This window comes from Myxine glutinosa, chromosome 1 (genome assembly GCF_964187855.1).
Source record: "Myxine glutinosa chromosome 1, kmMyxGlut1.1, whole genome shotgun sequence".
In the NCBI taxonomy this organism is placed as follows: domain Eukaryota; kingdom Metazoa; phylum Chordata; class Myxini; order Myxiniformes; family Myxinidae; genus Myxine; species Myxine glutinosa.
In genome coordinates this window covers 99,732,030-99,743,286 of record NC_136261.1, presented here as the reverse complement: position 1 = coordinate 99,743,286, position 11,257 = coordinate 99,732,030, and the positions used below count along the sequence as shown (strand labels likewise).

The window sequence follows — 11,257 nt, the reverse complement described above, 5'->3', positions numbered from 1 at the left end:
GGTATGGTGTCCAGGAGGAGGAAAAAAAGCCCACAAGACTGCAGGGTGGCATGGTGTCCAGGAGGAGGAAAAAAAGCCTACAAGACTGCAGGATGGCATGGTGTCAAGGAGGAGGAAAAAAATCCTACAAGACTGTAGAGTGGAATGGTGTCAAGGAGGAGGAAAAAAAAGCCAACAAGACTGCAGGGTGGTATGGTGTCCAGGAGGAAGAAAAAAAGCCCACAAGACTGCAGGGTGGTATGGTGTCCAGGAGGAGGACAAAAAGCCCACAAGACTGCAGGGTGGTATGGTGTCCAGGAGGAGGAAAAACAGCCCACAAGACTGCAGGGTGGCATGGTGTCCAGGAGGAGGAAAAAAAGCCTACAAGACTGCAGGATGGCATGGTGTCAAGGAGGAGGAAAAAAATCCTACAAGACTGTAGAGTGGAATGGTGTCAAGGAGGAGGAAAAAAAAGCCAACAAGACTGCAGGGTGGTATGGTGTCCAGGAGGAAGAAAAAAAGCCCACAAGACTGCAGGGTGGTATGGTGTCCAGGAGGAGGACAAAAAGCCAACAAGAGTGCAGGGTGGTATCGTCTCCAGGAGGAGGAAAAATAGCTGACAAGAGTGCAGGGTGGTATGGTGCCCAGGAGGAGGAAAAAAAGCCCACAAGACTGCAGGGTGGCATGGTGTCCAGGAGGAGGAAAAAAAGCCTATAAGACTGCAGGGTGGCATGGTGTCCAGGAGATGGAAAAAAGCCTACAAGACTGCAGGGTGGTATGGTGTCCAGGAGTAGGAAAAAAAAGCCCACAAGACTGCAGGGTGGTATGGTGTCCAGGAGGAGGAAAAAAAGCCCACAAGCCTGCAGGGTGGTATGGTGTCCAGTCGGAGGAAAAAAAGCCGACAAGACTGCAGGGTGGCATGGTGTCGAGGAGGAGGAAAAAAAGCCTCCAAGACAGCAGGGTGGCATGGTGTCCAGGAGGAGGGAAAAAAGCCCACAAGACTGCAGGATGGTATGGTGTCCAGTCGGAGGAAAAAAAGCCTACAAGACTGCAGAGTGGCATGGTGTCCAGGAGGAGGAAAAAAAGCCTCCAAGACTGCAGGGTGGCATGGTGTCCAGGAGGAGGAAAAAAAGCCTACAAGACTGCAGGGTGGTATGGTGTCCAGGAGGAGGAAAAAAAAGCCAACAAGGCTGCAGGGTGGTATGGTGTCAAGGAGGAGGAAAAAAAGCCTCCAAGACTGCAGAGTGGCATGGTGTCCAGGAGGAGGAAAAAAAGCCCACAAGACTGCAGGGTGGTATGGTGTCCAGGAGGAGGGGAAAAAGCGCACAAGACTGCAGGGTGGTATGGTGTCCAGTCGGAGGAAGAAAAGCCTACAAGACTGCAGAGTGGCATGGTGTCCAGGAGGAGGAAAAAAAAGCCAACAAGGCTGCAGGGTGGTATGGTGTCAAGGAGGAGGAAAAAAAGCCTACAAGACTGCAGGGTGGTATGGTGTCCAGGAGGAGGAAAAAAAAGCCAACAAGGCTGCAGGGTGGTATGGTGTCAAGGAGGAGGAAAAAAAGCCGACAAGACTGCAGGGTGGCATAGTGTCCAGGAGAGGAAAAAAAGCCCACAAGACTGCAGGGTGGTATGGTGTCCAGGAGGAGGAAAAAAAGCCCACAAGACTGCAGGATGGCATGGTGTCCAGGAGGAGGGAAAAAAGCCTACAAGCCTGCAGGGTGGTATGGTGTCCAGTCGGAGGAAAAAAAGCCGACCCAGACTCCCCCTGCAGGAGAAAAAACAGCCTACAACACCCGGGGTTCCCAGGCGGTCTCCCATCCAGGTACTAACCGGGCTCGAACCTGCTTAGCTTCCGAGATCGGACGAGATCGGGCGTATTCAGGGTGGTATGGTCGTAGGCAATAACTGATTCTCTTTGGAAATACTTGAAGGACCGAAAATGTTTCCCAAGTGAGAGTTTCGTATTTTCTGCCACCAACGGTGGATGGAGGTTATGTTTTTTACCCCTGTCTGTTTGTCTGTCTGTCCGTTTGTGAACAGGATATCTCAAAAGGTTGTAGACGGATTCGGACTAAATTCGGCAGAGATGTGGCGTGTGTGACAAAGACGAAATGATTCGATTTTGGTGAAGATCTGGAATCGGATCCGGCTCCGACAATTCTTTAAAATGATTCTTCACCATTGGGAGACAGGGCCAAAAACGATACATCCAGCAGGATATCTCAAAACGTTATGGACGGATTTGGACGAAGCTTGGTGGAGAGGTTGTGTGTGTGACAAGGAAGAATCGATTCAATTTTGGTGAAGATCTGGATCCGGACCCATCTCGTAGAATTTTAAAGTGATTCTTCACCATCGGGCCAAACAATATAGCCTCTGGCAGGATATCTCAAAAAGTTATGGTAGTTAAGGGGAACTCTGGAATACAAAACGTGACCAGCGCACCTGGTGGAGGTATGCTCTCTTCTGAGTGCCGTTCGAGTTTACTTTTAATTTCCATTTGAAACTTTTCTTTCCATCACGATCTTCTTTTTCAATGGAGAACCCTCGCATTCTTTCCAATTCCTTAGCGGTAATGGTAGTGGTGGCAGTTGTACGAGTGGTTTTTATTCGGCTTGTGGGAGTGGTAGTAGTCAGCTAGTAGTCGTAGTCGTAGTCGCAGTGGCGGTACTGATAAAAGTGGGCTCGTTGTAATCGTAGTAGGCCAATAGGGGTGGTGGAAGTACTCGTGGTCGTTAGGAGTAGTTGAAGGCTCGTAGTAGAGGTAGTTGTAGTTGAAGGCGAGGAGTAGTGCGGCAAAAACGAACATACCAGCGAGCGTGTCAGACAGCACAAATCGCAGACAATCAAAACAACCCTCCCCCTGCAGGAGAAAAAAAAGCCAACATCACTCTCCCTGCAGGAGAAAAAAAAACTTACAACACTCCCCCTGCAGGAGAAAAAAAACCCTACAACACTCCCTCCCCCTGCAGGAGAAAAAAAGCCTCCAAGACTCCCCCTGCAGGAGAAAAAAATCTTACAACACTCCCCCTGCAGGAGAAAAAAAACCCTGCAACACTCCCTCCCCCTGCAGGAGAAAAAAAGCCTGCAAGACTCCCCCTGCAGGAGGAAAAAAAAGCCAACAGCACTCCCCCTGGAGGAGGAAAAAAAGCCAACAACACTCTGCCTGCAGGAGAAAAAAAGCCTACAACACTCCCCCTGCAGGAGAAAAAAAAAGCCAACAGCACTCTGCCTGCAGGAAAAGAAAAGCCTACAACCCTCCCCCTGCAGGAGAAAAAAATAGCCAACAACACCCTGCCTGCAGGAGAAAAAAAGCGTACAACACTCCCCCTGCAGGAGAAAAAAAAAGCCAACAGCACTCCCCCTGCAGGAGAAAAAAAAGTCGACAACACTCCCCCTGCAGGAGAAAAAAAAAGCCAACAACACTCCACCTGCAGGAGAAAAAAATGCCGACAACACTCCCCCTGCAGGAGAAAAAAAAGCCAACAACACTCCCTCCCCCTGTAGGAGAAAAAAAAGCCGACAAGACTGCAGGGTGGTATGGTGTCCAAGAGGAGGAAAAAAAGCCTACAAGAGTGCAGGGTGGTATGGTGTCCAAGAGGAGGAAAAACAAGCCTACAAGAGTGCAGGGTGGTATGGTGTCCAAGAGGAGGAAAAAAAGCCTACAAGACTGCAGGGTGGTATGGTGTCCAGGAGGAGGAAAAAAGCCGACAAGACTGCAGGGTGGTATGGTGTCCAGGAGGAAGAAAAAAAGCCCACAAGACTGCAGGGTGGTATGGTGTCCAGGAGGGGGAAAAAAGCCTTCAAGACTGCAGGGTGGTATGGTGTCCAGGAGGAGGAAAAAAGCCCACAAGACTGCAGGGTGGTTTGGTGTCCAGGAGGAGGAAAAAAAGCGTACAAGACTGCAGGGTGGTATGGTGTCCAGGAGGAGGAAAAAAAGCCCACAAGACTGCAGGGTGGTATGGTGTCCAGGAGGAGGACAAAAAGCCAACAAGAGTGCAGGGTGCTATCGTCTCCAGGAGGAGGAAAAATAGCTGACAAGAGAGCAGGGTGGTATGGTGCCCAGGAGGAGGGAAAAAAGCCTACAAGACTGCAGGGTGGCATGGTGTCCAGGAGGAGGAAAAAAAGCCTCCAAGACTGCAGGGTGGTATGGTGTCCAGGAGGAGGAAAAAAAAGCCAACAAGGCTGCAGGGTGGTATGGTGTCAAGGAGGAGGAAAAAAAGCCTCCAGGACTGCAGGGTGGCATGGTGTCCAGGAGGAGGGAAAAAGCCCACAAGACTGCAGGGTGGTATGGTGTCCATTCGGAGGAAAAAAAGCCTACAAGACTGCAGAGTGGCATGGTGTCCAGGAGGAGGAAAAAAAGCCTCCAAGACTGCAGGGTGGCATGGTGTCCAGGAGGAGGAAAAAAAGCCTACAAGACTGCAGGGTGGTATGGTGTCCAGGAGGAGGAAAAAAAAGCCAACAAGGCTGCAGGGTGGTATGGTGTCAAGGAGGAGGAAAAAAAGCCTACAAGACAGCAGGGTGGCATGGTGTCCAGGAGGGGGAAAAAAAGCCTACAAGACTGCAGGGTGGCATGGTGTCGAGGAGGAGGAAAAAAAGCCTCCAAGACTGCAGGGTGGTATGGTGTCCAGGAGGAGGAAAAAAAGCCAACAAGACTGCAGGGTGGTATGGTGTCCAGGAGGAGGAAAAAAAGCCCACAAGACTGCAGGGTGGCATGGTGTCCAGGAGGAGGAAAAAAAGCCTACAAGACTGCAGGATGGCATGGTGTCAAGGAGGAGGAAAAAAATCCTACAAGACTGTAGAGTGGAATGGTGTCAAGGAGGAGGAAAAAAAAGCCAACAAGACTGCAGGGTGGTATGGTGTCCAGGAGGAAGAAAAAAAGCCCACAAGACTGCAGGGTGGTATGGTGTCCAGGAGGAGGACAAAAAGCCCACAAGACTGCAGGGTGGTATGGTGTCCAGGAGGAGGAAAAACAGCCCACAAGACTGCAGGGTGGCATGGTGTCCAAGAGGAGGAAAAAAAGCCTACAAGACTGCAGGATGGCATGGTGTCAAGGAGGAGGAAAAAAATCCTACAAGACTGTAGAGTGGAATGGTGTCAAGGAGGAGGAAAAAAAAGCCAACAAGACTGCAGGGTGGTATGGTGTCCAGGAGGAAGGAAAAAAGCCCACAAGACTGCAGGGTGGTATGGTGTCCAGGAGGAGGACAAAAAGCCAACAAGAGTGCAGGGTGGTATCGTCTCCAGGAGGAGGAAAAATAGCTGACAAGAGTGCAGGGTGGTATGGTGCCCAGGAGGAGGAAAAAAAGCCCACAAGACTGCAGGGTGGCATGGTGTCCAGGAGGAGGAAAAAAAGCCTATAAGACTGCAGGGTGGCATGGTGTCCAGGAGATGGAAAAAAGCCTACAAGACTGCAGGGTGGTATGGTGTCCAGGAGTAGGAAAAAAAAGCCCACAAGACTGCAGGGTGGTATGGTGTCCAGGAGGAGGAAAAAAAGCCCACAAGCCTGCAGGGTGGTATGGTGTCCAGTCGGAGGAAAAAAAGCCTCCAAGACTGCAGGGTGGCATGGTGTCGAGGAGGAGGAAAAAAAGCCTCCAAGACAGCAGGGTGGCATGGTGTCCAGGAGGAGGGAAAAAAGCCCACAAGACTGCAGGATGGTATGGTGTCCAGTCGGAGGAAAAAAAGCCTACAAGACTGCAGAGTGGCATGGTGTCCAGGAGGAGGAAAAAAAGCCTCCAAGACTGCAGGGTGGCATGGTGTCCAGGAGGAGGAAAAAAAGCCTACAAGACTGCAGGGTGGTATGGTGTCCAGGAGGAGGAAAAAAAAGCCAACAAGGCTGCAGGGTGGTATGGTGTCAAGGAGGAGGAAAAAAAGCCTCCAAGACAGCAGGGTGGCATTGTGTCCAGGAGGAGGAAAAAAAGCCTACAAGACTGCAGGGTGGTATGGTGTCCAGGAGGAGGAAAAAAAGCCCACAAGACTGCAGGGTGGTATGGTGTCCAGGAGGAGGGGAAAAAGCGCACAAGACTGCAGGGTGGTATGGTGTCCAGTCGGAGGAAGAAAAGCCTACAAGACTGCAGAGTGGCATGGTGTCCAGGAGGAGGAAAAAAAGCCTCCAAGACTGCAGGGTGGCATGGTGTCCAGGAGGAGGAAAAATAGCTGACAAGAGTGCAGGGTGGAATGGTGCCCAGGAGGAGGAAAAAAAGCCCACAAGACTGCAGGGTGGTATGGTGTCAAGGAGGAAAAAACGCCTCCAAGACTGCAGGGTGGCATGGTGTCCAGGAGGAGGAAAAAAAGTCTATAAGACTGCAGGGTGGCATGGGGTCCAGGAGATGGAAAAAAAGCCTACAAGACTGCAGGGTGGTATGGTGTCCAGGAGGAGGAAAAAAAAGCCTACAAGACTGCAGGGTGGCATGGTGTCCAGGAGGAGGAAAAAAAGCCTCCAAGACTGCAGGGTGGTATGGTGTCCAGGAGGAGGAAAAAAAAGCCAACAAGGCTGCAGGGTGGTATGGTGTCAAGGAGGAGGAAAAAAAGCCTCCAAGACAGCAGGGTGGCATGGTGTCCAGGAGGAGGAAAAAAAGCCTACAAGACTGCAGGGTGGTATGGTGTCCAGGAGGAGGAAAAAAAAGCCAACAAGGCTGCAGGGTGGTATGGTGTCAAGGAGGAGGAAAAAAAGCCTACAAGACTGCAGGGTGGCATAGTGTCCAGGAGAGGAAAAAAAGACCACAAGACTGCAGGGTGGTATGGTGTCCAGGAGGAGGAAAAAAAGCCCACAAGACTGCAGGATGGCATGGTGTCCAGGAGGAGGGAAAAAAGCCTACAAGCCTGCAGGGTGGTATGGTGTCCAGTCGGAGGAAAAAAAGCCGACCCAGACTCCCCCTGCAGGAGAAAAAATAGCCTACAACACCCGGGGTTCCCAGGCGGTCTCCCATCCAGGTACTAACCGGGCTCGAACCTGCTTAGCTTCCGAGATCGGACGAGATCGGGCGTATTCAGGGTGGTATGGTCGTAGGCAATAACTGATTCTCTTTGGAAATACTTGAAGGACCGAAAATGTTTCCCAAGTGAGAGTTTCGTATTTTCTGCCACCAACGGTGGATGGAGGTTATGTTTTTTACCCCTGTCTGTTTGTCTGTCTGTCCGTTTGTGAACAGGATATCTCAAAAGGTTGTAGACGGATTCGGACTAAATTCGGCAGAGATGTGGCGTGTGTGACAAAGACGAAATGATTCGATTTTGGTGAAGATCTGGAATCGGATCCGGCTCCGACAATTCTTTAAAATGATTCTTCACCATTGGGAGACAGGGCCAAAAACGATACATCCAGCAGGATATCTCAAAACGTTATGGACGGATTTGGACGAAGCTTGGTGGAGAGGTTGTGTATGTGACAAGGAAGAATCGATTCAATTTTGGTGAAGATCTGGATCCGGACCCATCTCGTAGAATTTTAAAGTGATTCTTCACCATCGGGCCAAACAATATAGCCTCTGGCAGGATATCTCAAAAAGTTATGGTAGTTAAGGGGAACTCTGGAATACAAAACGTGACCAGCGCACCTGGTGGAGGTATGCTCTCTTCTGAGTGCCGTTCGAGTTTACTTTTAATTTCCATTTGAAACTTTTCTTTCCATCACGATCTTCTTTTTCAATGGAGAACCCTCGCATTCTTTCCAATTCCTTATCGGTAATGGTAGTGGTGGCAGTTGTACGAGTGGTTTTTATTCGGCTTGTGGGAGTGGTAGTAGTCAGCTAGTAGTCGTAGTCGTAGTCGCAGTGGCGGTACTGATAAAAGTGGGCTCGTTGTAATCGTAGTAGGCCAATAGGGGTGGTGGAAGTACTCGTGGTCGTTAGGAGTAGTTGAAGGCTCGTAGTAGAGGTAGTTGTAGTTGAAGGCGAGGAGTAGTGCGGCAAAAACGAACATACCAGCGAGCGTGTCAGACAGCACAAATCGCAGACAATCAAAACAACCCTCCCCCTGCAGGAGAAAAAAAAGCCAACATCACTCTCCCTGCAGGAGAAAAAAAAACTTACAACGCTCCCCCTGCAGGAGAAAAAAAACCCTACAACACTCCCTCCCCCTGCAGGAGAAAAAAAGCCTCCAAGACTCCCCCTGCAGGAGAAAAAAATCTTACAACCCTCCCCCTGCAGGAGAAAAAAAACCCTGCAACACTCCCTCCCCCTGCAGGAGAAAAAAAGCCTGCAAGACTCCCCCTGCAGGAGGAAAAAAAAGCCAACAGCACTCCCCCTGGAGGAGGAAAAAAAGCCAACAACACTCTGCCTGCAGGAGAAAAAAAGCCTACAACACTCCCCCTGCAGGAGAAAAAAAAACCCAACAGCACTCTGCCTGCAGGAAAAGAAAAGCCTACAACACTCCCCCTGCAGGAGAAAAAAATAGCCAACAACACCCTGCCTGCAGGAGAAAAAAAGCCTACAACACTCCCCCTGCAGGAGAAAAAAAAAGCCAACAGCACTCCCCCTGCAGGAGAAAAAAAAGTCGACAACACTCCCCCTGCAGGAGAAAAAAAAAGCCAACAACACTCCACCTGCAGGAGAAAAAAATGCCGACAACACTCCCCCTGCAGGAGAAAAAAAAGCCAACAACACTCCCTCCCCCTGTAGGAGAAAAAAAAGCCGACAAGACTGCAGGGTGGTATGGTGTCCAAGAGGAGGAAAAAAAGCCTACAAGAGTGCAGGGTGGTATGGTGTCCAAGAGGAGGAAAAACAAGCCTACAAGAGTGCAGGGTGGTATGGTGTCCAAGAGGAGGAAAAAAAGCCTACAAGACTGCAGGGTGGTATGGTGTCCAGGAGGAGGAAAAAAGCCGACAAGACTGCAGGGTGGTATGGTGTCCAGGAGGAAGAAAAAAAGCCCACAAGACTGCAGGGTGGTATGGTGTCCAGGAGGGGGAAAAAAGCCTTCAAGACTGCAGGGTGGTATGGTGTCCAGGAGGAGGAAAAAAGCCCACAAGACTGCAGGGTGGTTTGGTGTCCAGGAGGAGGAAAAAAAGCGTACAAGACTGCAGGGTGGTATGGTGTCCAGGAGGAGGAAAAAAAGCCCACAAGACTGCAGGGTGGTATGGTGTCCAGGAGGAGGACAAAAAGCCAACAAGAGTGCAGGGTGCTATCGTCTCCAGGAGGAGGAAAAATAGCTGACAAGAGAGCAGGGTGGTATGGTGCCCAGGAGGAGGGAAAAAAGCCTACAAGACTGCAGGGTGGCATGGTGTCCAGGAGGAGGAAAAAAAGCCTCCAAGACTGCAGGGTGGTATGGTGTCCAGGAGGAGGAAAAAAAAGCCAACAAGGCTGCAGGGTGGTATGGTGTCAAGGAGGAGGAAAAAAAGCCTCCAAGACAGCAGGGTGGCATGGTGTCCAGGAGGAGGAAAAAAAGCCTACAAGACTGCAGGGTGGTATGGTGTCCAGGAGGAGGAAAAAAAAGCCAACAAGGCTGCAGGGTGGTATGGTGTCAAGGAGGAGGAAAAAAAGCCTCCAAGACAGCAGGGTGGCATGGTGTCCAGGAGGAGGAAAAAAAGCCTACAAGACTGCAGGGTGGTATGGTGTCCAGGAGGAGGAAAAAAAAGCCTACAAGGCTGCAGGGTGGTATGGTGTCAAGGAGGAGGAAAAAAAGCCTACAAGACTGCAGGGTGGCATGGTGTCGAGGAGGAGGAAAAAAAGCCTCCAAGACTGCAGGGTGGCATGGTGTCGAGGAGGAGGAAAAAAAGCCTCCAAGACTGCAGGGTGGTATGGTGTCCAGGAGAGGAAAAAAAGCCCACAAGACTGCAGGGTGGTATGGTGTCCAGGGGAAGGAAAAAAAGCCCACAAGACTGCAGGATGGCATGGTGTCCAGGAGGAGGGAAAAAAGCCTACAAGCCTGCAGGGTGGTATGGTGTCCAGTCGGAGGAAAAAAAGCCGACCCAGACTCCCCCTGCAGGAGAAAAAAAGATGCGCCTCAGCCACGAAGAAGAACCAGTCGCAACCTCCGAGCGCTGAGAGACCTCCCTGCATCTTTTGGGCCGCGCTATCCTGTCCTTGAGCCAAGAGTGCACCTTGAGCCATCGACTACCTGCCTTTCCTTGCCATCATTCCCCGTGTGAGTCAGTTTTGTCCTGTTTATCTGTCGTCTGTCGGGGCTACTATAAGACCGTAATTAAGTGCCTATCTTTCTATGCTGTCTCTCTCATCCTTGTAATCTAACCTTCCGCAATATTATAACCTCCTCCGGAGGTCTTGAGAACCGTACCCCTGGTGTCATGTCATTTTAACCCAGCCGCTGTGTCCTTTCCTCAATTGATTTAGCATAGCGCGACTCGGCCAAGGTTCGAGTATAATCGGGTAACTTGTGCGAACACGGCGGCCATTCCGCTCGGCCCACCATAACATCAAAGTCGTGTCCGTAACAATTGGTTACGACCAATTACAACAAAACAAACAATTACAAACAAGAGGAAAAAAAGCCTACAACACCCGGGGTTCCCAGGCGGTCTCCCATCCAGGTACTAACCGGGCCCGAACCTGCTTAGCTTCCGAGATCGGACGAGATCGGGCGTATTCAGGGTGGTATGGTCGTAGGCAATAACTGATTCTCTTTGGAAATACTTGAAGGACCGAAAATGTTTCCCAAGTGAGAGTTTCGTATTTTCTGCCACCAACGGTGGATGGAGGTTATGTTTTTTACCCCTGTCTGTTTGTCTGTCTGTCCGTTTGTGAACAGGATATCTCAAAAGGTTGTAGACGGATTCGGACTAAATTCGGCAGAGATGTGGCGTGTGTGACAAAGACGAAATGATTCGATTTTGGTGAAGATCTGGAATCGGATCCGGCTCCGACAATTCTTTAAAATGATTCTTCACCATTGGGAGACAGGGCCAAAAACGATACATCCAGCAGGATATCTCAAAACGTTATGGACGGATTTGGACGAAGCTTGGTGGAGAGGTTGTGTGTGTGACAAGGAAGAATCGATTCAATTTTGGTGAAGATCTGGATCCGGACCCATCTCGTAGAATTTTAAAGTGATTCTTCACCATCGGGCCAAACAATATAGCCTCTGGCAGGATATCTCAAAAAGTTATGGTAGTTAAGGGGAACTCTGGAATACAAAACGTGACCAGCGCACCTGGTGGAGGTATGCTCTCTTCTGAGTGCCGTTCGAGTTTACTTTTAATTTCCATTTGAAACTTTTCTTTCCATCACGATCTTCTTTTTCAATGGAGAACCCTCGCATTCTTTCCAATTCCTTATCGGTAATGGTAGTGGTGGCAGTTGTACGAGTGGTTTTTATTCGGCTTGTGGGA

General features: G+C 50.2%; 3 non-coding genes across 3 annotated transcripts; all 3 read right to left on the bottom strand.

Moving 5' to 3' along the window:
* Positions 1-1,757: 1,757 nt before the first annotated feature.
* Positions 1,758-1,876, bottom strand: LOC137419753 (5S ribosomal RNA). Its single transcript, XR_010983047.2, has one exon. It is a non-coding gene; the product is annotated as a 5S ribosomal RNA (ribosomal RNA).
* Positions 1,877-6,865: 4,989 nt separating this feature from the next.
* Positions 6,866-6,984, bottom strand: LOC137420006 (5S ribosomal RNA). Its single transcript, XR_010983117.2, has one exon. It is a non-coding gene; the product is annotated as a 5S ribosomal RNA (ribosomal RNA).
* Positions 6,985-10,415: 3,431 nt separating this feature from the next.
* LOC144890158 (5S ribosomal RNA) lies at positions 10,416-10,534 on the bottom strand. The gene has a single exon (XR_013622292.1). It is a non-coding gene; the product is annotated as a 5S ribosomal RNA (ribosomal RNA).
* Between the last annotated feature and the right edge of the window lie 723 nt (positions 10,535-11,257).